Source organism: Prorops nasuta, unplaced genomic scaffold (genome assembly GCF_024137725.1).
Source record: "Prorops nasuta isolate Cenicafe-Biocafe unplaced genomic scaffold, Cenicafe_Pnas_1.2 PNAS00002, whole genome shotgun sequence".
In the NCBI taxonomy this organism is placed as follows: Eukaryota; Metazoa; Arthropoda; class Insecta; order Hymenoptera; family Bethylidae; genus Prorops; species Prorops nasuta.
The window spans coordinates 689,500-713,414 of NW_027116799.1; the positions used below are offsets into that span (position 1 = coordinate 689,500).

General features: G+C 35.9%; 1 protein-coding gene across 3 annotated transcripts in view; it reads left to right on the forward strand.

The window, feature by feature from the left end:
• Positions 1-5,214: 5,214 nt before the first annotated feature.
• Positions 5,215-23,915, forward strand: part of Syt12 (Synaptotagmin 12) — a 39,974-nt gene continuing 21,273 nt past the window's right edge. For 2 of the 3 annotated variants that reach the window (XM_066736973.1, XM_066736989.1), the window contains exon 1: positions 5,215-5,905. The gene's annotated coding sequence lies outside the window, so the exon portion shown is untranslated. Of the gene's footprint in view, positions 5,906-6,273; positions 6,319-23,915 lie in introns of those variants that run through there. The other variant, XM_066736981.1, reaches the window with a different exon arrangement.

Sequence of the window (23,915 nt, forward strand, 5' to 3'; positions counted from 1 at the left end):
TTCTTGCCCAACATTGAAACAGAAAGCAAGGGATATTTGCTATAACATTTTAAATATAGAATCTCATGTTGAGTTCGATAGGGTGGAATGAACGTAGGATGATATCGGGACATTAATAAGCTGCCAGTAGGTTGCTGATGTGTGGGAATAGGAAAGCAGCGCGTGGTTGTATCTGGGGGAAAAATAGTAGAATTAGGGTCAAATAAGAGGTGGAATATGCTGATATTACAAATATTATTGCTGGAAAAAATTGTGCCTCGTTAAAATTGCAAATTATCCCTAATTAACACGTTACTGTAATCAACAGAGCGTTATGTTTTTCTTCATTACAAGTAATAACGACACTAATTTGTCTCGCTATTAATTAAACATATTTCACATTCAATTTTTAACGCTAAATGGAACGCTATGCTGAGTTACGTTAAAGTATACGCACCCATCCTACGTAATTGAGTTTAAGGCGCGTGAAATTCGTATCAAGGAGATGTTAGAGTAATTACGACGCTTTTACATAAACCAAAGATTTGAGATAGACTAGAGCTTAATCTTCGTTTTGTCGAATCTTTTATTTTGATTTCAAAAGAAGTTTAATTGGATTGGCTTTAATCTGATTATAGCATTCTCTTTATGCATGCGATGGGCAAATATAGGTCTCTAATTCGATCTGTTTGCTAAAATGCTCCTAGCTTGATTATGTCGAATTAATAAAGTTTTTATCTCGTCTTGAGGCAGCGACCGCTAATTCTAGGGTAGTCGTTAGGCTTGGCAGAAGGGAAATTGAGGTCTCTATAGTACGCGGAGTTTTAGCAGGGGGGTACTGGGGAAGGAAAAAGCAGCGTCGAAGCAAGAATGAAGTTGTGTTAAGCACGAGAGAAGAATACGAAATCAAAAGGGGGTGAAGGAAACACTGTTTTAAATGCAGCAGGCAGGATACCTAACCCAGTGGAGGCGGAATTTCTGTGAGACCTGATAACGATATTAATGAGTCACTTCTTTATTCCGATAAGTGCTTCTTTTCTCTTGTAAAACACTTCAGATATTGTCCCTCTAAACTATTTAAAGAATTAAGAGATTTTCGAGTGTCGATTTTATTAACATTGCATTATAAACATTGAAAATTTTCATAAATTAAATGAAATATACTTTTTTTTGCATAATTATGAATTTTTAAGGGAATGTTATTAGTGTGTGGTAGATCTCAAAGAGACCCTTTTTAAATTTAATATTCTAGTATACATAATACAAAGTTCCATTTGTTAAATAAAGTTTTTTCGCATTAAACAATGTTAATTTTAATGATCCATAATCATTACTGATCCAGCAGTTTACGATCCACTATAACTAAACACATTTACCAAATCTCATTTAAAGCCACTAATACGCCAGACGTTAACGTTTTATGAATTTTTTTAACGAACTTTGTTGAAACATTAATGTAAGACGATATTATATTAATTTAACGGTCACTGGGCTATATAAGTATAATTTATTCTAATATGAAAGACGAATGAAAATTACAGAAGCACTATATACGTAACTGCAGAGGAGTGGATTTCGATTTGAAGCTTTAAAGCGACATTATCAAACTGAGGATCTTAACGGCAGCTGGCTTGCATTGCATAACTTATTTTAACGGATAATTCTAGAAGGGCTGGGGGCTTCAAAAGATTATATCTATTATAATATTCTTTCGATCGTTGCGAAACTAAAGCTTCAAGAATCCACTAAAAATTCAAAATTCAATCTAGTATTTCTAGAACAGAATAAAATATGTTTCAATGTACAAAGAAAGACAAATATTTTATTTAGATGCTTTGTTTAATTTAAGGGATCATCTCTTTAAACCTGTTAGCTATCTGCAATTACGTGTTATGTGTTACCTATAGTATAAGCACATTTACTAGTGTGTTCATCGACCGTACACAATAATAAGTAGCTTAATTTGGTCCTAGCACGCAGTTGTGATCGATTTACTTTATAAGTCTGCAGTACTAACGGATTCTCCTATAGAATAATTACGTACAATTAGCCAATAAAGCCAAATTCTGGTAAAATTATATTGCTTACCAAAAGGCTATAATGTATGTTTGTGCTTGTTAAAATTAAGGAATTGTAAAATCAACAAATGATTTAGTATTCCTTCCGACTAGATTTAAATATTTCTTTACATTACTATTCATTTTACTTAATGATTAAAGTTTATAAATTTTCAATGAGAATCTATGTGTATCATTATCAGCATTACTCTGATTAATAATAGATGTCGGTTTTAATAAGTAGAGATTCGAGTGAAATGTTTCATTTTATAATTTTTATATATAATTGATTTGTACTGTGAGTAAAAAATACTTACTTGATTGATAAGACAGTTTGACGTTTTCAGACTTTTCAGAAGTCGATAACACCATAGATTCTCTGTAATGCTTTTTTACACCAGCAAGTAAAAGCAGAGAACTTTTTTATCATAAGAAGGTACAAAGCTTTATGTACTGTACTTTTATCCATATTATATGAACAAAGCCCTGTAGAGTATCTTTCCTGCTAGAAACATATACTTATCATCGATATTGCTTTGGAATATTAATATTACAAAAGTGAAGAATCAATCATCTTTTCAATATAATATATTTATTTTATTCGAAATATTCTTATGATATACATATATATCTTAGACTTTGTAAGATTAATAGGTTATAACTGTTACACCAAATCTAAAGCATTTTGCTCAAATTACGCATGCTATAATTTTCTCAAACGTCACAGAATACTTCTTACAGCTCTAGATTAATAAATCCTCTAAACCTTTTTCTGTTTTTCTACAAATTCATCATTTTAATAAGAGATACGAGTCAATAAGGTATACATTTTTCAAAATAACTGCTTATCGTCAGATTAACGTTGATACCATAAAAATATATTTTGACTACTTCTTGGAAATTAGGAAATAAGTAAATATGATAAATCATACGAGTATATTCTAAAATTTATGGGTGGAGATATGATTGGTTTTCATTATTTTAACCTCATTTTTCTCTTAGAGCCTAATTTTCCAACAATCATTAACAATATAAGCCGATGGAAACTCGTGGACGAGTAGTAGGTACCAGCTGCGTGATATCAATCAATGCCAGAATCGTCCTGAAATAGTCGCGTTTGACTAAACTCATTTTGCACTACTGCAGATCCAATATCGATCGTCTTGTGGTTTACTGTACTCAGAAACTTAATCAATACGGATGACCAGTGCTCAAAATAGTTGCAGCCTAATTACCATAACGCTGAATATATAGAATTAGTAGAGACCACACACACACACGTTGAAAAGATAGCTTTACTTGGTGAGGATAGAAACTCCGATCCATTACTAAAGATTCAACCGTGTTCTCTGCTATCTCGAAATAAACATAAAGAAAAAACAAACAATTACATAAAAAAAACATTTCCCAGTGATAGCTAGGGGCAAGGTTACTCGAAACCGAGCAAAGAGAGAGAGCAGGTACAATTCGAGCTTTTTGGGAGAAGAGCTTTTATATAACCCGTCGAGTATCATACTTCCCTTTATAAGCACGACTTTATTTTTCTATACGAAAATTTAACGCGGATCAAAGGAAACGATTGTTCCAGCTTATTCGATTCTCACGTTTTCACCGTAATCGAATATAACGGGAGCGCCAATCAGGCTGTTTGAGTGAACGAAGAACGATCGGAGAGTTCCACAACATATCGCAAAACTTGACATCCAACCAATTGAAACGGACATTCCTGAAAAGGTCTCCTGCCCATCGATCTGCTATTGTTTTCAATTAATATCGAATATCCTTATACTCTGAAAAAATTAACGCTGAAACCGGAAATATGATTCTGGCGTAGGGCTTCCAGGTGGAAATTATAGTCGGTTGGATATCCGATACCAATAGTCGAAAGCTGATCCCTCATGAAACTCTTAGAATAAATTCCTTGATAGATATTCAGAAGCAACCTTACTACTACTTGTATAATAAGGAATTTTGATATTTTTAAGTAGAATAAACCAATAATTTTGATCAAGTAATTCAATCGAATATAAAATGTAGAAAGCAAAAGTTCTGGAATTTCTTACAACTTCTTTATTGTAAAGAAATTGTCTGGAATTAAGGGAGTGTCCTTGAAAAAATGTATTAAGCATATAGAGAGAGCTTTTAACTCGAAGCAAGTTAAAAATCTAAATGGTGGATTAGGGGCATAAGGGCAGATTAGGAGTGTGAGTATAGAATTTGAAGGTACGAGATAGGATTGTGCGAAGATAGCCTCTCGTCGAGGTAGAATATTCTGGTGAATTCTGGAGGATCTTGCGAATCGTTGGCAATCGGGCAAAGGAGAAAATGTGGAAAGCCTATCGTGGCTGGCTTTGATGGATCGCCTGGAGAGATTGGCGAACCTCTGGTTCCGGATGGTGGCTTAGCCGCATAAGAGAGAGGTTTGAAGGTGGTAGGGGTGGCTGATAGGAGCTAACATCTCTACGAGGGGGTTACAGGTGGTTGCTCCTGGAAGAAAGGGGTACGAGAGGGCAAAAAGGAAACAACTGGAGCAGGAAAGCTCGTCTGGCCTACACGCTTCGATTACCACGTCGTGTCTCGTGTAAACTGAATAATGAACGGAAACCTTTCCCTTGGATCCTTTGGGATTTCTCGATCCATCCCAAGCACGAATAACTTCCTAGAATATCCGTGCTCTGCTCCACATTCCCGTCAACATCTCCTTAAAAATTACACGACCCCGAACTCCTCGGTAAGAAAATAAAAAACCCACAAAGTTGTTCGTATATTAAAACAAAATTATTAATAACTTTGATGAAATGTCAAATTTTCATTACGATAAAATATACAAAGTTTGAGAAAAACAACCTTTCACTGGTTTATAAATCAATTTCAACCCCCAAAGTAAACATTTGAAAATTGGACGGTAATCGAATGGGATAATTTCGGTTAATTCGTGTTATTCGTTAGACACCGTGAATAGATTGTTCGAGGGTGCGTGTTAAATTCATAGCTTGATGATTGAATGAATCGAAGATGAAAGAGTGACGGGGGTGTAGGTGTGTTTGGATGCGCGGTGGAACGGCACGCAGCGAACGGTGGATGCTCGTGGCGCCACTTGTCAGTGTCGTTGGAGGGGTTGGAAAGCACCCTCAGCTCCGGGTCTCCGGTTAGTCTTGCGAGTTGCGAGGATCGCTTCGGTTCTTCATTGCGATCGTGGACGTATTTTGGACCCAAAAGCTCAGGAAAAAAACTTCGTCCCCTCACGATTCGAGGAAACTCGCGAATCCTCCCTCCCCCTACTTTCTGCAGACTCTCGTGGAAAATTCCTTTCCACTTTATTCCCCAGTGAATTCCCACTGCATTCGAGCAAACTTCCTTTTGTGCTTTTCTGTCTCCTCGTCTCGTCTTAAACTTTCTCGTTCTCCTCTCGCGTTTGCACTCTTGCTGCCTCTCCCCCCCCCCCCCTATCCCCGCTCCTCCCACCCTCTCTCCACATTAAAGAGGAAAAGCTTGCCAGTGCTTCCCTGCCTGGTCCATTTTCTTCACTCGTGCTGGTCCAACGTGTTTCAGTCCAGTCCCCACCCACACCTTACCCAGTCTGTGCCTGGTACATACGTTTGCGTGTGTTTGTGTGTACGTATGTGCCTGTGTTGGTTCCTCTCTCAACACACCCCTTTTTCCTCGCTCTTTTCGCATTAGACGCGTTGGCGTCTCGCGTATTTTCGTCGCTCCGTGGGAAATAAAAGGCTGAACGAGAAAGAACGATGCGGAAGAGGAACGAGGACACGAGGCCACGACGTCCCTACGTCAGATAGTGGGCAACCCTCGAGGACCCGCCGGTCTCCTGGCCAACGATTCCCACCGATCGCCAGCTCGTAACTGATCAGGTCAGATATTTCTTCATTTTGTACACTTCACCCTAGCCCTTTACCCTTTTCACTCGTATATTGGAAAATTAATAGTTAATTAATAATTATAGTTAGAATTTTTTCAACCAAGATCAGTAGACTCGCGGTAATATCGTTTTCGCAAATTATTTTAATGAATTTTTAGTCTTTTATTTATTTTAATATTTAGATTCCTCATCAGTTTTACTAGTTTTCTTTTTAATAGGGAAACAAAACGAGGCCACGGCGCCCCTGCGTCAGATAGTGAACACCTGCGGGGATCCACCGGTATCCAGGGCTTTCGTAGATTTTTAATTTATCTCAACCTTCTGGCCACTCAGTCGCCTATCGCGAAATACAGTTAATCAACAACCGCAATTCGGATTCCTCGAATCTAGACCAATCGGCCTGCGGTAATATTGTTCCTCAGTTATTCCCTTGAACATTCTTATAGGTTTGATTTAAAAATTTCCTTAATTCCTCCGTACTTCAATTTAGGTAGGTTTTTTTTATATGAAAGGCGATCGAACTGGGCTAAATTTTCCAATTCTTCGATTCTTCAATTAAGCGAGATTTTTCTTTGAGCCGAAGAAGAATTAGGCCAAAATTTTTCCGATTCCTGGGTCGTCCAATTTAGTCAGATTTTTTTATGTGGAAGAAGAGCTAAAGCAGCATTACCTCGATTCCTGATTCCCTCAATTTAACCAGATTTTTGTTTGAGGAGGAACCCTCGCTCCTCAGGGAAAGACTTTAACCCATTAACAGTTATTAATAATACTAATAAATTAAATTTGTTGGTATTAGAAATAACTGGTAATAGGTTTATAAAGTTCCTCAGTGAAGAGGACCTAAATGAAAATGTTCTCTATTCCTGGATTTCTTAATATAGCTAGACTTTCTTTAAAAAGCATTGTTTCATGCTGGCATCGGTATCGTGCATGTTCGCGATTTTGTTAAACTCCACAAGAATAGCATTATTTCGCAAGATTTTTCACTATATGTATGCGTGCAACAGCGCGAACTGTTAAAAGAGCTTTGTTCTCTGTTTTGTCTTTATAACTTCAAAGAAATCGGTGAACCTACGGCGAAACGTGCAGGCGGAAGCTGTTGGACTGTAATTCGTCGTTGTGTCCTATTTTTAGGACGAAATAGATAGAGCTTTTAGGTCCGGTCATATTTTATTTTTAAGAAAAAGTAAACAGGAATAAAAGCTCGAGTATTTCCCATCGTCGTGTAAGACATCCTAAGGATTTCTGCGATGAGAAATCGAAAATTTGATATTGGCTTTTCACGGATGAATAGATAAAAAGGATTAAGAATCAATGAAAACGAATCAGAGCCTATTTCCTCGTGCGGTAATGGAAGAGAAATGCTGTTATATTAGTTTTTTGTAGAATAAGTTTGATGTTGGATGGTTGTCAGTTGCTACTGTAGGGTGAAGGTTAAAGCTGGTTTCATGAATACCCTTTATCGACTGGATGGGAGATTCCTCGCGCTGAGCTTGGTAAGTTGCTAGGGGCAAAAAGTTGAGGATGGTTCATGAGAGTCGTGAGTTAAATTATTTATTATACAGCAACATTAAATTGCTTGGCGTAAGATTGGATCTACCTTGGAAGATCTGACAGTGGTAAAATGTATACTAATTCATCAACTTTTAACACGTTGTACAATTTTTTCGATCCAGGTGACCTTTTCTCTATTGCGAACTTCTTAGACTCGTCAGTAAATGTCTGATTAATCGTAAAATGGACCAAGAGTAGAAATATTATGGTAATACAAGATTTCCGCTATCTTAAAAACGTCATCCTGCAACAATGTTAACTATCGAATTGTTTCCGTGAAATTCGTGTCGTACTTAAATTTTTCGACCATTCATTTTGCTAATCATTATTATTTTTCTCTTCGTTGTTCTAGCAATAAATAATAATTATGTACAGAGTATCCAATTTAAGGTTGTTGTTGCAGTGGAATTGGCCTCGTACTAGTCAGACATGTTTTAAATTTAAAATAAACAAAGTCCTCTTCTATATAATTGAATAACTAGTGTTGAAATACTAAATAATAATTCGAGCAAAATGTAAAATAAAATATTTGGATGTTAGATTTGCTTCGAATACAATTTTATTATTTGTATTTCTTTATTTTTTTTCAACCTAATATATCTTGTAAACATTTTTATTTTTCATTCGATTTTTTCTTTTTTTTTTGACGGGCCATTATAAAGCAGGATTTTATTTATTTCAACTTTGAAATATATCCGACTAGTATAAATCTGAAACCACTGCAGGAATCACATTAACAGTTTTATATTAAGTTCAGCTATCCGCAATTTTTTTGTGCCAATCAATAGTACTAAATTCCTATTTTAATACCTTTGTGTTTTTGCTTGAGCAACAATTTTAGTGAGAAGCAATCTCATCTTATAGATCAGAATCGCGTTGTTTTCAATAAAGAGTGAGTTAAAATCTATTTTTTTCGAGTAATTTTTTCTTTAGGAGTTTTTCAACAATACACGCCGAAACAGATTGGTTTTATTCTCTAAAGTCTGTAGAACAACAAATTTGTTTGACAATTATCTGCAGTTTTTGGAAATTGACAAGAGTCGCCTTAAGAGTGCCAATAAATCAGAAAATTCTAGGGAGAAGGGCCAATCTTGAGGAGAAAAGTCTAATCATTTTTGTGAATATTGCGCCAATATTTACTGAGTTACGTCAAAATGTTTATAGGTTATCGACCTGACGAATTTGAACCTGGATAGATTTTGATAAAACTTGAACGATATTTTAGTAATATGAAAAAAAGTTTTTATACTTTTTGTTTTCGTTATCATCCTGTCTACAAAATCTTTTATAAATCTTTCTAATATTATTAATGTTTACTAAGCTACATAATAATTTATGTAGACCCTCCGCCTTACCACATTGTTATGTAACTTGGTAAATATTGATAATATTACACAATTCTATAAGAGCTTTCTTCTCAGAATCGGCTTTTCAACTTGGTGGTTTCGGATTAGGTGGAGATAATCATTATACCCTCTATTATATGTATAAAATTATATTCTTGCTTTACCCTAATTTATTTCTATAGTAAACTTGACACTGCGAAAATCTCACGCACTTTTCCACTATTTTTTGAAAGATTTTCTCTAAGCTTTCTAGCAAAATAAACCTGATTTAATTGTCCCTTATTAAATTGGTTCGTCATTAAAGTGGGATTGTAGTAATGTTTTTCTCAAATAAGCTTTTTTTACATTCTCGATAAGACTGAGAAATTTACTTGTGTATACGTATATAAGTACCTACATATTTCCCACAAGGCCACGTGTGACAGTAATGTCAAGGTAATACGCAAATCTTGTTGAATTCGTGATTATAAGCATATTTCTTTCAACGTACATCACGTAATTGAAATGTGCACTTCAAAAATATGAAATAATTAATATCATATTATTTCGGACTAATATTTTAGGACCAAAAACAAATAATAATTTCTGCAATTTAGAAGGAAGGTTTTTCATTGAAAATGACTATTCTATAACGCTGGAAAAGTATCGGAGTTTCCATGCAGCGAGTTCAACAAGTCCTTTGGAAAATTTGTTGGCAACAGTGTAAGGTTTAATTGACATTGTTTTTAGTTGAGAAAAAAGTTTATTGGTTTTTCAATGATCTTTAGAAATTGGAGCCAAACGACAGACTTTCGAGCAGTGTAATGTGTGAGTTTATAGAAAAGTGAGTGCGAACAGGATCGATAATATGTACGTATAACTACTAACAGAGAGCATATTGAAGCGTTTTCCACTCCCTTGGCAAATACGCAACCAAGTGGTCTACGGATTATTCAAAAATATCAAAGAAGATCCAATAATAAAATATTAAAATGAACTTTGGAATTCTTATCTAGAAATTTCTGCAAGTCGATAGTCTCTCGGATCGTGAAAAATGAACATCAGCTAAATCAATATAGTATTATATGTATTTTTTGTTATTCATATCTCTGTGCCGAGGCCTATATTATAGCTAATTGATAAATGAGTTTTAATGAAATGAGAAGTTTTTAATAGAACTTTAGCGTCGTGTACGGTGAGATTTTTATCTGAGACTTCTCTTTGATTTAATAGGGTCTTTGAGCGAAAACTAATTTCCCCCTGTTCGAACGGCACGTTTGCCTCGCGAATGCTTTCTAGTGGTTTGCTGATAGTTTGCGTTTCAGAGCAATTCTCACTCGATATCTCGTCGACGAGTGTTCTTCACCATCGACCCATTGACCCACATGATTTTTACGAATAGAGAAATAATCCTGCCTTAGATTGTGAACAAATATATAAAATAAATAAAGAAACTAACAAATATCACAGGAAGAACGCGTTCATTTGCTGGGAGCAAATTTATAACAAACCAGGGTCTGCTTTGATCACCAGTCAATAATTTCAAATCTATTCGCTTCCATTTGAAATATAAGTTTACAGAACAAATATCAATCAATTTAACGTTCGATCAAATGAGCCACTGATCCATGTCAAAAATACTCCGATCATACAAAAAATTGCTGATATGTCAGAATAAGAACTGACAGAATCTCAATAATGGTATTTTTAAATATGCTGATGTCGACGAATCATTTTCGAGCCGAATGCATTTTTACTGCACGAAACGCGCTACTGGCACAAAATATCGAACCAAGTTATTTGGAAAAAGTTGGATATAAAAAACAGAAAACTTGATGATCTGTCAACCGTGAACAAATAATTTCGCAGTTAAGTGAACGATTATTATCCAAGTGAGCGTAACGTGAATTAAAGAAGGAGGATAATATACACTATACTTCTCCTAATTCGCCTTTGAATTTTTATAATTGAATTTAACTGCTCATTGATAGCCAAGTCGTGACATTGATATCTTTAAATGGAGTGATTTCAGAAAAGTCAAAGTTCATCTATCACCGAGGCTCTTTTCATAATCTGAAAGAATAATAGTGAAAGTCCGATGCTCCAATGGTGTTAAGCTTCTATTAGACTAATTTGGATAGGAGATTTAAACTTCAAAGTGTTGATAAATTTGATTGGACTCTTTGCTGCAAAGAGCGACTCTAAGAGAGTTCAAATGGGAGTCAGAGGAAACAATGCAAGAGCGTGAGAATGTGGGTCAAAATACAGGATGCATAAATTCAGGACATTCCACATCTGTAACGAAAGTGCACGGATCCAAAAATCCTTTCGAGAACCAGACGTTAAATAGGCGTGAATGACACTCCTTGTATCACCCCCTATACGTCAGTTTGTACGTGCACCTGGATTTTAATAGGGACTAACATATCAATATAGTAGAATTTACAAAGCATACGGTAATAACTGTCGTATTTACATGTAAACGAATCTGAAAGTACCAATAAAAATATCAATGTTACTTGTACTACAATTTTCATAAAATAAATTTTGCTTTACCTTTGGCGTCTTTTTAACGTGACAAAAAGATTAGCAAGTAAATAATCCTCATACTGCAATATTTATAGACACATAAATTTTATTAAAATTTTAAACCTTCGTAATAATAATTATACTTGCTTGTGAGTGACCTTACAAAGCTTTTATTCCACATGAATTATTTCTTCGGTGTAATTTATGATAGTACTAACAGTGAGAATGTAAATTTAATAGCTGTCATAGAAAAAGATATACGCATACATCAAATTTGGACAGAATGCAGCGAGGTTATCGATGCATGTAATGTTTTGGCGAATAACACTTGGGGCAATTTAAATTAGTACTAGTAATAGCACGATGGAAGAAAAAGTTGGTTACCATTTACAAAATAACAGATGTCTAGTGCCTGATGTTCCTATTGTCTTCTTTCCTCCACGTTACTCCTTTTGTAAAAATCCATAGATTTTTATCTTCTTCCGAGTATCGTACTTTACGATTTTTTTCTTACATGTGCTTTATATTTATCGCCTGAGTGTGAGCTCAAAACATACCATATAGATCCAAGAAATTGATCAAAGTTGAATAGACAAGAATTACTGCATCTGTCAGTATTCAGAACTCTTACATTGTTTGCAGATTTCTCTCTTATTCGAGTAGCTCTTGCATCTCGTCAAGAAATTCCTATATAAATTCATTTCATGCAATAATATATTCAAAGATTAAGATTATGTGCTATATTAATAAAACAAGTATACAGTAAGATATTATTATCATTTATATTTTACTATACTAGTTTAGCTTACATGCAATGATTATTGGTAAATATAAAAATTAATAGACTTTAAAAATATCGAACAATAGCAAAGAACTGTGACTGAAAAGTCTTTTGAATTTCTTATCGATCGTTTTCTTTGAATACAGCAAGCACGTGCAATCGGTTACATGCAGTTAAACAAGATGGTATTGGGGAAACTTCAAAAGGAGAAAGCAAATGATATGTGAAAATGATTACTGCACATACATGATTTTTCCCCTTTAGTTTACTTGGGTGGCACCGTGTGTGTATTTAACTCTGCATGTTTGGAGTTGTCAGTGCGACAACCAGTAATACGTAATTGCATTATCTCCATACTGCAGCCTGTCCCTTGCACGCCAGCTGCATCCTCGACACAATTGACGATTTTAGTTTTGTACCCAAGTGCACCAACTATCATACCCTTCATTATATTCTTCACTGGGAGCCATAAAATACCGTAAAAAAGATCTTGCAAAGTTCAAAATGTTTCGATAAAGAGAAAAAGCGTAAGTAAACATCAGACAATGAATTGTATTAAATTTGATTGAATGAAAACAGTTGTTAGATTTTCATAGCACGAGCTTCAGAATGGTGGAGGAAATTGTAAAAATTTGTTAGATGATACAAAAATTGAAAATATATTAAGTGGTAGGAAATATTAGTTTTAGAGGATGGTAACTATAATGTATCCTAAAGGTTAAAAGAACTCTAGCAAAAGTTCTGCCTGAGCTGTGAAATGTGCTGATTGTGCACCATCTTATTGCCAATATTACTCCCGCGTGGATTGTGCTCAATCGATGCCTCTTCTTGCTCAGGACGATTTCTTTGAAAAACGACACCTGTCTAGATCCAAGCAAAACGGATGCGAGTCGATTATTGCGCTGCCGGAAATATCCACGCCTTCCTGACATCTTGCTTCCGAATAGCAAATGAGGAGCGTGTGAGTTAAAATATCTTGTCGTATACTAATATATTTTTAGATCACAGAAATAGTACTGTACTAGGATATAAGTTACATATATATATACTTTGTGTCATTCTTTACTTTTTTCCTTTCTTGTTCTTTCTGAAAACTAGAATTGTCGAGTCAAAGCAATTATTATCCTGGGAGAAATTAGTGAATGAATTATTCATATACGTAAGAATCCAAGAACAATTAAGAAGTTTAAAGAATAAGTTTATGGTTACTTATGGTATGCAAAGTGATACAGATTCATTATTAATCAGACGGAAGTATTTTGTTATTTGCATATGGGAAAAAGTGAAAGGAAAAACTTGACACATTTCTACAAAAATTACTAATGGAAGAAAATCCAATTAAACTGAACAAAGGTGAACTTGTAATCTCTGGGATAAATAAATCCAGAAATTAATTAAAATGCTAATTCAGAGTTTCGTTTCTTGAGAAACGGCTGGGAGTTAAACGGGTAAGGTTTAAATGATTTACTGCGTGCAGTCAAACATTTTTATAAACTTCGTGGGAAAATGGGCTTCGATGAAATTAAAGTCGTCGGGATAAGTGATGTTTGTCTATTATTGGGTAGGCAGGAGAAGTAATAAATCACTATCACTTCAATACTTGAAAAAACTGAAAATGTACAGTCGATGGACGAGCAAAGTAACGTAAGAAAATTCAAGACAAATAAAAAAGGACGGTGTAAAACAGTCGATGAGAAACTTTTCCAATTAGATCTTTTAAAAGAAGAAATGAATAAAATATAATATTAACTATTGAAGCGATTGTAGGAATTTGAATTTTGGTACAATTGCAGTGATTACATTGTAACATTTGCAGAAATACATGTAATATTATTATCAAGAGGAGTGTAAGTAGAGATACTGTATGATGTCGTTATCTGAATTCTGCAGCCGATCTCAAAGTCCCTGTAGCGAGTAGCTCTATCGCAGGTGCATTGTTCCTGCATAGTTTTGCATGATGAGTTTGCAGCGCAAAGAACGTTGATGCACGTATGTGTATGCTTCAATAACCAGTTCAACTGGCGTTCATAATTCCCCATTGATGGTCCCTCTATACCCAACTTAATTTGGACCAGCTACAATCGGTGCATTACGTTAATAAGGTTAAATTTCCCATTGCTTTTACATCTGTCCACTACGTCCTAATAATCAGCAGTTTGTCTATATTTGTATAGATACAAAATTAGAAGAAATTTATAGAGACATAATTAACAAAGAAATAAATTTTAAGGTGAACAAATTGGCTTTAGTGTCGAATATTGTGGGTGCAAAAATTGAGAAATAATCAAGTTGGTGAGAATGAAATTTTGTAAATAAAACAGAGCGAGATGGGTATTGTAAAATTGGGTGGAGAGGTATATGGGAGAGGGGGGGGGTGGAGGGGGTTGAAAATATAGCTGTGGGATAGAGGATGGCTCGATCGAGAATTCGTGGTTACCATCCAGTCACGATCACTGCCCAATTTCGACTGACGCTTAGCGTTTACGTGTCTCGCATCTACGTCATTCGCGGCCACCCACACAAGTACACGCGAGGCAAAGTCTCGTACGAGGGCCCTAGTTACGCCCACGCTCATTGCGCTGGAATTCCAAAAGGCCGAGTAATTTTCATGGCTATCGCGAAAAGAATAATTTCATAAATCTCCCGACCCTCATTCCTATCGTTCCAGCTTTCTCGACAAGATAGAGACATCTCTCTCTCTCTCTCTCTCTGTCTCTCTTGCTTTTACAGTAAAAGCCCCGCACGTCTGGAGTGCACCCAAAAGCAAAGAATTTCATAGGTTAATTCGAATGAAAATCTAATTAGTCGACTGAGAGCTAATGAAACGTTTTGCAACGATAATGGATCAGTGGGAATATTTACTAACGTAGGGATAGCTGCCCGTTTAATCCTTGCAAAAAGACCGTTTCGTGTATCTGTGGTAACTGCGTGGACTAGCTGCTCGTGTAGTATCTAATGCAATCGCTATTATAGGCACTTAATACCTGGCGTTCATCCATATTACTTCCCCCACACATCTATGTTTTTGGATACCACAGCAAATATCCCTGTGAATTATGCATTAGATCACTGAATACAGAACACTTTATACAAGAAAAACCTAACAAGCTTATTATTTATATTGTCCAATGCAACGATATTATAAAGAATATAGTGCAATGGTTATATTGCAACGGATAAAACTCCCCAAAGAATTTCGTTGAGTGTTTTCCGATCCACGTGGATGACCGTCTTAATAAAATCTAGGAATACGAGTAGAGGTATGGTCAGCCCATTTAGTATTACGCTCGTTTATCTGGTACTGTCACACAGATGCTGGTTTTTCTTCGAAGAAAGACAAGCCTGGTTGGAACGTCGAACATAAAATAGCTCGCGATGCATCATAAAGCTACCGAGTTTATTGCTGAGAGGGGTAAATATGCTTTCGAGAATGCATCCAAACGCGTTTTCCTAAGGCCGGATAATCTTTATGGTGCCACGTAAGCACTGTTACTTCAGCAGTAAACGAGATTCAATACGCAGGATTTTCGAAAAATTGTGTCGATCTTCAGAAACTTCCAATTTAAAAATGTGTTGATCAAGCATGTTTCATTGAAATTTGAAGAATTGACCCGATGCACTTTTGCCGCTGGAATTCGCATGACATCTTGTTAGTACTTCATGGCTGGATCATAGTGTGGTTTATAAGTGTGCTTTGTTTAGTACTCTTTTGTAATTCCATTCTTTATCGTTATTATTCCATGCAGTGGGTGTTGCTTTCATTACTGGTGACGGTTGAACAAAAATATTGCTGTTTGTGGCAAGGATCTACGTAACGCTCAATGGTTGGCTAAAAGCTCGCGGTGAGATTAATGCACATTGGAATGAACCCACGCTGGACAGGCTGCCTGCCTAAACGGCATCTAATTTTTTACCACGCGAGCTTCTCGCACAAAAAGCTGGTTGTGCGAAGTGTTAAATGAGAAGGCAGCCAAACGACACGGTGAGCCTGTCACACCATACAAGAATTATAATACTGACCAGTGCTCTACCAGGGAAAACACATTTTCTTCGTTTTTACCACGCCCCACCTTTTACTAGTTCTGTGTGCAAAAATTTCCTCCGCGCATAAAAGTCTTCGCAAAAAGAAACCTGGGAAAAAATCATTTTTACTACCAGCTATAACTATAAATTTCCAAGCTATTTCGATTAAAGATTTGTGTCATGTATATATATGGATATTAAAAGATTGATAATAAAAGAAAGGTGATTAAAATTTATTTGTATGAAAGACTCGATTTTGCATAATGTTCGTTAAATATATATTTGTTTGTGGTAATTAGGAAAAGCACAGGAATATGGATGACGAATAGGGAATAATTTCTGTTTAGCTTGGGTAAAAGCTGCGAAAGTGAAACGACCTTAAGGAAAGGGCCTCTACGGCGCAGAAAGTCAATAATTAATCCAGGCTTTCCACGGCTTGTAGATACACGGCTGCTGACGCATTTCGTCTAATTAGTAGTTAAGCGTCTTAGCTCGCAAGCTTCCCTTAAAATTAGGGGAGAGACGCGAATAAGTATCTCGTATAGGGCAAGGTCATTCATCTTTAATTAAATGTCACTCGCCCCGATAGGCTCGACCCGATTTAAAACGCACAGACCTCAATTAGTCGCCAGTAAGACGCCTCTTACCTCGCTTGGCTAACCATACAGTACTGTAACCCCTTGCTAACTGGTCTGACTACAACTCTCGCTATCTACTGATCGCGGATCCCGCTATTTTGCGCAAGCAATTATTTATCTCACGTAGATAAATCATCGGGTAGTGTTATAAAGTAAAAAACTAGAGATCGTATAAAGTTAATGGAAGCATGAAATTTTAAGGATGTAATACTTAGATAAATTTATATAAAGCTGATGTTTACATGCACGAGCATAACTGCCATAATTTCCCCGGGTTTGCAGCGCTCGAGACAACTGCCTGTCTGTAAGTCTTACATCCAGTGGACCTCGAGAGTACAGAAAGGGGGGTGGCTGTGCTGCGTTTTCTACTCAAAACTTATTCGAATCTCGTATTATCCCTCTCGTTGCACTCGTCACCCTTCTCCAATTTGCACCACCTGCATCATCGCTGCATCAGCTCAGCCGTGGAACTCGAATCACGCAGCTAATAAATTCGCTTCAAACCTGCACAGAAATGCCAGACTGAATTTTTTCACAAGAAAAATCTCAGTTGAAAAACATACCCTCGTGATTCCAGATTTTATTACAGTAACGCTGAAATTCCATCGATTCCTGCTTACACTTGACACGTGTACATTTGTGGAGTTGTGAATTTTATTGAAAATAAATAAACGAAAGAAAAACATATTTGTACGCTTCTCGACGAAATTTTAAAAATATTCTGGATTGAGTTAATAGCTTTGGAATCTTGAAAAAGATAGAGAGGCTGGGTTAATTAATGTAAGGGAACGATAAATGTGACGGTGAATAAATCAAGCTGCTCGTGCCGGAAGAGTCCGCAAGACTGAATTGCTGGATGATAAAGCTTGCCTAAGGCAAAAACGAAGATCCGACGGAATTACTTGTACCAAACTATTAAGCGCTGCGAAAAAGGTTTCGAGTATCAATTATGTCTGCGTGTAAAACCAAAAAAATAAATATTCTCAAGGTTTTTTAAACAACATTATTATTGTTGTTATTTCTTTGCCAAATAAAATACAGAAATAAAAGAAAGTATATTTAAAATAATTGTAAGTCTGTAACTTCTAATCTGTCAAGCATTTTTAAGATTGAATAGGTTGTTTATTATTTAATGTAAAAAAATTGTGATAAAAATAGCTTACACCTTAGAGAGAATATTTGATTATTTCGTAATTTTTTAAACAAAGTTGAGTCGAGTAAACTAATTCAAAAAGCGGAATAAGCCACCATTCCGCAGTTGGAAGGTTATTTTGATTTGCTTTTAGAAGTCAGGGATGTCCGTGTATTTTCGGTAAACACCACTGGCCTGCTGGAAAGCATCCCGGAAATAGACAGATCGGACAAGATCCCTTTGGAGAACCAATAAGCTTGTTAGTCTGCTTTCCAAACTCTATCGTTCTGTATTGGCCAGTCCCAAATTAGTTTCTCCTCAAAGAAAAGTCACTTTTTTATCTCGCTGCCAATCCATCTCTCTTCCCTTCCCTAACGAATACTTGCTGGAGACACGTATGGATTCTTGTTTTTTATCCTACAAGCGATTTGCAAAATATGCATCTCTGTTAAGGCAATTGCCGACTCCCTTTTTGTAAACACTCGTGCAATCTCACGTAGCATCGAAAGCGGAAATTGATGTCGGAGACAAGGCTGGATGGCTCGAAATTCGATTTTCTCCGAGACGGCTGATACAACTACATTTTTACTACTTGAAAACACAAAAGTTCTATGAATTATGTAGACTACTTATCTCTAGACGTAAATTTACATTTATTACTTATTAAAAAATCTCTCTAGCACCACTTGTCATTTTAATACAGTAATAACACTGAACAGTATTGTTATACTCCGATATTGCCTGCTTTTCTCATAATGCAATATGCATATATACATATAGTGAATTTAATAACACGGCGTGGGCAGCTGGATGCCCAAGGGAATAGCCCTGCAATGCGATATTTGAAACTATCTCATCTTGAAATTTATTCGAAATTATTAACTAATTCGTTGGTTGCTGTGTTATTAATCGTTTCACGTAGATCGCAATGAATTTTGAGAAACATTTTCCAATTCATCCGCTGAATTATGGGGTAGTCTACGCGGGAACCTGGGATGCCAGCTAATTATACAACAAATTCCTTCAATTTACGATCGCTCCAGGATCGAATTTGATTCTCGCCAGGTTTTCCGCCTACGCTCGTCTCGAATATCTTTCATTCGAACAAGAATTTCGCAGTGTTACGACGAACGTTTAATATACACATTGCATAAACATGCTTCGAGTTGCCTAGCTCCAATTTAATTTACTTTATAAGCAATTTTCCCCTATACTGGATATATCACGATCGTTTATTATCAATGTGACGACCTTCGCTTTCCAACTATTAAAATCGTAAATTCATGTAGATCAAATTAGGTACTTTAAACTTTCCCTTAGATGTTTCATTTTCTCAGTTTCACTACATGCAATCTATTACCATAAAACAATATTTACGTATGACAAAACTATTTTTAATAACAACTCTCAACAATTTTGAATACGTTATTGAAATATGATATAATGAAAGATTTGTGAATTAGTTAGTGCATATACGGTTTCGCGTGTCAAATATAAATGATTATATAATCGCTTTTCACATGCATAAGAATCGATTTACTCTCAACGCTATAGTATAGTACCAGAACATATCGAGTAGTTTATGACATTCTCTAGAGGTTATCCTCAAGAATTTTTAATAATTTTCGATAGTTTTTCGTAAAAAACAACCCTCTTGCCATAAATTTAAAGAATCTCAAGGGGAATTAATAATATGCGATATATTATTTTTATTGAAATAATCGGTTATCCAATATTATTGTAGCTATATTATATATAGAAATTTTCATTAGTTACACAACACCTGAGCCTGTTAAATAAAACTATTGTGAGATTGCAAAGATTGTATGATTAAATACAGTCGAGAGCACATCAACCCCAGGCCAATTACAATAATGTAAAAACGTTTTCACTTGTATAGAAGCATACGGTATGTATTACCAAATAACCAAAATGGTTTTAATAAGCCAACAAAGTGAAATTTATAAAGCATCCATATATACATTATAGGAAATTGATTCGAGTGCACGATCATTCTATAATATATTGCATTATATATATATTTTAATGAAATAGCAAAGTACAAACTACCAAACATCCACAAATATTTTGTGGAAAATTGATTTATGTGCATGATAATCCTGTACTATACTGTGTGGCGTCTGTGTTGGGTATCATGCGAAGTGTAGTTAGCGAACATGCACACAAGAATCATTTTCTCCAAGTGTACGCACCAAGTAACGGTAAATAGGAAAGTTGTATGAGTGAACAGGTCAGGCCGACTTTTCAAGATAAGAGGAAGCATTATGAGATGACGAAAGAGCGAGTGACCCGCATAACGCCGAGAACACATCAGCCTCGAGCCAATCGTCTCTCCTTTTGTTAAAGAGCACCACGCGAACATCATTCTCTTTATCCACCAACATAATGCTTGTCCTGTTCTTAAACGTTAATTAACACCGAATCTGCTAAAATTTCAAATACCATCAAAATTTTTACAAATCATTCATTCGTGATAAACGTATTGTGAATGGATTTATCATCATCCACACACACAACGATTTCCACTGAAATCATTCTAGTGGACTTTTATATCGAAATCTCTGAATAATCGAGTCTGCGTCAATCAAAAGTTATTTTTACTAAATTGATTCCCCAGTCATTCGTCGATTGGAATTATGAATACTTTCACCATTGGGGATACTTTCTATGTAGGTTAAGGTGGTTTCCAGTGGTCGTATATCCTCTTTTCATCATCGTCATCTACTCAATATTGATTTTCTAGTATGATGCACGATAGAACGCACCTCTCTAAATAGGTTCAGGCAGTTTCATCAAGTCCATGCATCAGATTTGTTAAGTGTGGAAGTATATAGTTAAACACACTGTAACATGATTGGAGTCTAAGTGATAGCTTGGACAGGGGTGGTACACGATGAATATAATGTAGATATAAAGTTAAAAATATTGAGTATTGAAAAGGGGTGATTGGGTCCAAATGGATGCAGGTAACTACTGCAGGACGAGTGGAGTTTGAGTGATGTTTTGGAAGTAGGTATGTTACATGAAGTGATATATATGTATATACAGAATTAATAAAATATTGAATAGTGGAAGGGGTTGAATGGGTCTAAATGGGTTCAGGTAGTTTCAACACGTCCATCAGATTTGTTAAGTGTGGAGCTATAGTCAAACACGATGTAGCATGATTGCAGTCTAAGTGATAGCTTGGACATGTATGGTACACGATAAGTGATATACACATAGGTTTAAAAAATGTTGAGTGGCGGAAGGGGATGAATGGATATAGTGGTAGTCGACAGTGGATGTAATCAGATTTGCAGGAGAGTGATGGACCCAGCGTTCCATCAACCAACTTGCACTTCCCCTTTTCCTCTATTCACCCTTTCCTTTTCTCTCTCCAGTACCTATATATACTATACTCACACAGACACACTAAGTTCATGCACGAGACACAAGTAAACAACTAGTATACGTCGCAGAGCCCTAGAGTTCCTTGTCAAGACCCCGGCAGCCATTTAATTATCCAGAAAGGCGCTCGTGCTTCCCGCTGTCTGACTACTACTGCCATTTCTCCCCTTGCGGCCAGACCATAAAGCCTTTTATCTCCTGAACCTGATTTCGGAACGTAAAAATTAATCCCTCCCCTTCTAAATCTGACCCTTTCTCACTCTTACACCTATATTTTTAATTTTAATTTTACTCTATCTACAATAATTCTATATTAACAATAACAATTTAGGAATATAACGAAACATTCTCAGACTTAAATTTACTTTGGTATTTCAACGTGATAAATATAAGGAGCTTCTCAGCGGTCAACGGCCAGCCGTTTTGCGGCGTAGAACGATAACCTCTTTCTCACCTTGCTGACTTGGTGAACTCTCTGCATTCCACCGAGATCTTCTCAGCTATTTAATTACATTGAAAGCTGGTCGTGTCTCTCTCATATTCCATCTTGCATTTTCTCTTTCGTGTCTATTGCTCTTTAATAGATTTAATAAAATGCCTTTTTTAATTTCACACTTTTCATTTGACTAAATAATAAATAATAAATTGAATTACCACTTGTGGTTGGATAGTGGAAGCTCTTTCGGTTCATTTGGTTGCTTTGAAAGCTGGAAATAAGGTGGTAAGGTATAGCATTTGTGCGAAGAATATAGTGGAACGTTATTCGTCGGCACTTAGCAACATTCAATGGCCAAGCTGTTGGATTGCTTTAATGCTAATAACGCTCTCCATCGTTTCTTCGCCTTCGTGCACTGTAAAACATACGTACAATATGCTGTTTTGTCGATACATCAGAAAACTCATGGAACAATATAATTTTCCCTTACGATCAAACACAACAAATTATTATACTCGTTTCATCCTTCATTCAATTGGAAAATTTTGCCTCGGACAAATATAAGATAATTCTTTCATTATTCTGCTATAATCGCTTCAACAAAATCCACGCAAAGTCGATTTTCATTGGACAGATCAATTATCTTCATTTTTACCGTATGTGATAAACCATCGTGTGATGCAAGAAGAGTTAAAAAATAATAGATTCCTCAATAACGGATTTAACGAGTGACAGAAAAGCATGAAGCTGTAGTAAAAAATATTCTCCAGTTTTTGATTTCAGCATACCTATACTCTATCTTAGTGAATTATAAGGATTTATGGCTCGAGGAAGGATTATATTGGTTGAGATTGAATTTTCAGTTATTGTTCGACCGATCACTAAATTCTTTTGGTGGAGAAATATCGAATTCTTTTGTGTATCGTATATCATCAGGTTTACTTTAGACGCGAACACTGCAACAAGGTATATTACACGACGGATCGAGTCACGAAAAGACCGCTGTTGGTCGATTCTCACCAGCTTCTAACCAATAATGGCGTGTCGGCGTGTTCAGACTTTTCCCAACAGTCCAACTATATACAAGGAAACTCAAAGAAAAGCTTAATCGATCAAACAGAGAAGTTTTTCTTTAGCAAGAAAAATTCCCTGTCATTATTGGGTTTTATTAAATGCCTGATTAAATAAACAAAAGTATCTTGGAATGTTTATAAACTTCAATCGCTCAAATTTCCAGACGATATTTCATATTCATAGACTTTAGCTCTAAAGTATTTTAGTATTTACATAGAAATTAGCAATTGTACGTTTCCGTTTGCTCAACTAATTACACCTGGGGATTGCCAAATTAAAATTTCCATCAAAATTTCAATTTTAGCTTAGCATAGCTCGGAGCTTTAATTTAACATTGATATGATACCCATCATTATCCACAGTTATCTTCGACGTATTTCATTTGACGTAGTACTATATATATATACAGACTACTATCAAAGGCAAAGGCCGATAAATCAATAATTGAATGTTCGTATTGAAATTTTCGTTGCAAAAACATTCTATTGCTTCCTTTGAACGAAATCTGAATTATTAGTTTTACATTATTGTTTTTTGAAGTCATTCAATGTTAGTTTAATTTAAATGATAAAGTAGTATAAATATTACAATATAGTTAACAGTTTGTACTTTGGGTAATAAGGATTGTTCAGCGTGATTAGTCGATGCATGGAAAACCATTAGCGGAGAACAGATTGATTAGGGAGTATGACTGTTTCATTTGGCTTATTTGGGTGGGCGAAGGTGGTTGGGAAAACCGGCGAGAGGGAGAGGGGGGGGGGGTCGTGCCATACAAGAACTTGTACCACTCTGTGTGTACTCTGTTGTGTATATATATGTGTACGTACGTACGAACGAAGCACTCCAACTATTGGTGTCTCGTGTATGTGAGAGATAAAGGGTCTCTGTCCGTCTATTGGCGACTATTGGATTCTCTTCGCCCCCCCCCCCTCCCTTTGCAACCCCTGTAACTCTAAACCATCCCTTTCCCTTGCTCGTCAACCCCTTCAATATGCGAAGCTGTACGATGCGAGAAACTTTAAATCACTAGTCCATCCCTGTCACTCGAAATGAAAAAAAAACACCTAAAAATGATTAATAATATTATCAAGTTTCATTT